Below are 2,822 nucleotides of genomic sequence, written 5' to 3'. Positions count from 1 at the left end.
AGTCTGCAGGCGATTTTTAAGATACGCTTCAAACCAGGAGAGGCGAGGCCCATTAATTCCGTAACCTGTTAGCTTTTGCAGCAAGATATCGTGGTCAGCAATGTCAAAAGCTTTTGAGAAGTCTGTATGAATGCAGTCCACCTGACAGTGGTTCTCTATCGCATCCAAGAGGAACTATAAAATAAAAGAAGACTGCTACTGGTTGACCATCCTAAAGAGAATCTATGTTGCTCACCAATGATGATGTTTCTAAAGAGAGGTGAAATCTTGTCAAGAATTATAGGGTCAAAAATTTTGAAAATATGAGAAGAAATTGAAACTGGTCTATATTGTTTCATGTCAGTTTTTTCACCATTTTTGCAAACTGGACTAATAAATCCTTTCTTCCATTCCACTGGGAAAACACCTTGGTTTAATGTTAAGTTGAACAGATAAAAAGAGTGTTCACATAAAGTAAATGAGCAGTACTAGAACGGATAAGTTGAAACACTATCAGGTCCTTCAGTTTTCTTTAATTCCAAAGATATCAGTTTGTTGTAAATTTCTGCCTTGCCAATGTTTATAACTGATAGATTGACAAAGAAAGTATGATCATATGACATACTATTGCTATTCTGATAAGAAGAATAAACAGACGAAAAGTGTTTATCAAAAATATTGACAGTATTTTATCCAATATCTGCTGTAACTTCTTTAAGATGCATTGTCGAAGGAATATTATTACATGACCTTTTAGAACTTAGACATTGCCAGAAATTCTGAGGATTGGAAGTAATACTTTGTTCATAGTTGGAGATATGGTTTGTACAGCAAAATTTGGATTCAGACTTGCATTCATTTCTTAATTTCAAGAAATGCTGATAATCACTATTGAGACCTGATATTTTGTACCGCTTGTGTGCTTTCTTCTTTTCAATAATCAGTGAATTCAGTTTATGATTATACCACTTTGGGAATTTAGGAGTCTTGAAATTCTGTATAGAAGTGTAAAATTCCACGCCATATTGTAGTGAGCCGTACCCATACGCCTCATTAGGTACATTTAATCATATATTTAACGTGGACAGTAGTCTGATGGTTCAAACATAGCAAGTTAGAGTTGAGACCGGAAGTCAGGCGGAGTGACAAGTGTGAGAGACTCGCCGGTAATTTTCCACCAGCCGCATGATGCTACACCTTTTGAAGCAAGGTAGTATCGATACGCAGGTGTAAGCGGATATCACACCACCAGTTGAATCTAGCCAATGAGAAGCTAGGGGCGTGCCTAATTTGAATCTAGGGAAGCCTGAGACAAAGCATCCAGATTGACCAACTTCATTGTGGTAGTGCTGTGATTGTCACAATGTGGTATTTAAATCCGTTATTTGTGGCTATTCCACAGGTCTGAGTGTGACAGATATCTGAGAGAAAATTATGGAATACAACTGAATTTTTAAACTGAGTACTTGAGTGCTTTTGCTAATTATTTAATTGAAATACAGAGCCGTTAATCAGGGCTAGACCGCTGATTGGTTACCTGTTCAAACACTAGGGTATTCCCCTTGAGCTAACGAATCTGGTGAAGGATATATAAGCTCGCCGCAAGGTGAAGCGTTCTCATTTCTTTTGCTGCGCGTGGTAAGAATTGTACGTGACGCGAGGGACGGTTTCCACGTGGTCAAAACTTTGTTTGGTCAGGCAGACCAGTAACAGTGTACTTTTAAAACAAGAGAAACCGCGTCTTGATGTAAAATTAACTGCATTCCTTTGCCAAGTGCGGGATGGCATTATTTTCGTGCATTAACTGTGTAAACTAGTAAATATTTTACTGCAATCTGATAATAAAAGTGCGAGGGACGCTCATGATTATTATCAACGGTCAGGTTGTGAACGCGTGATAAACTGTAAGAGTGCGTTTCGTGAAACGTTGTGCCACTGCCAAGAACAAGCGTTAAACCTAAGGTACTTATATCTTAAGACGTACGATGTGCTGACATTAATTTTCGTTCTAAGGCTACATTATTCTTATAGCCTGTGTTGGTTTGATACTGTGTACCGAGCACGCTTAGCGGTGAAGAGGAACTAACTTTCTATATACTTTGCAGTTCTACAGGAACGAGTCTGGAAGAAGATGGCATCACCAAAAGAAGAACCAAAGACTAATCTCCGTGTGCTACGTGTGATGATGAGGGAGTAAGGAGTCTAGACGTAGCGGCGATGTAATGCGCTGGCGGCGTCGTGTGAGCTGGTGAAGTTAAGTGTCATGATGTCTTTTTAACTGCATGATTTATGATATGCATTAAATGCTAGCGAGAGCTAGTATAGTGCTTTTAATGTCAATTTCAGCCTGATGGCATTTGCTTGTTTTGTATTTTATTAATTAAAAATATGGACAGGGTTGGACTGCATGCTTTCTTTGATTTATTTTATATAGCTAAATAGTTGGGAACTGAGGAAACGGTAGGTTCATTTTGTATATTTTCTGTGTGTTTTGTGGATTGATTTGTATTTTTATTCCTGTGTTCTACATGTGGAAGGTTTAGCCAGCCACACTCATCAGAATATTTGGGAGTAAGACACTTGCTGCGTTGACATTAATTCCATTTTTTAATTACAGAATATAGATTCAGTTAGGATGCTTTATTTGCATGTGCGTACAGTGTCTACAAGAAGGAACGTGTTGCACGCACGCCGTTGATTTAAAGCAAGGTCATTGAAGGAGATTGGAGGCTTGTTTGGGAAAAGTTTGAGCAGGAAGTCGAACCGTGGATATTTATTGAAGGGCTTGTGATATTGCACGTTGGATATTGAGATGCACGCTGATTTATATGTGGATTTTAGAT

The sequence above is a fragment of the Anabrus simplex genome, chromosome 1 (genome assembly GCF_040414725.1).
Source record: "Anabrus simplex isolate iqAnaSimp1 chromosome 1, ASM4041472v1, whole genome shotgun sequence".
Classification (NCBI taxonomy): domain Eukaryota; kingdom Metazoa; phylum Arthropoda; class Insecta; order Orthoptera; family Tettigoniidae; genus Anabrus; species Anabrus simplex.
Note: the sequence above shows the minus strand (reverse complement) of the source record.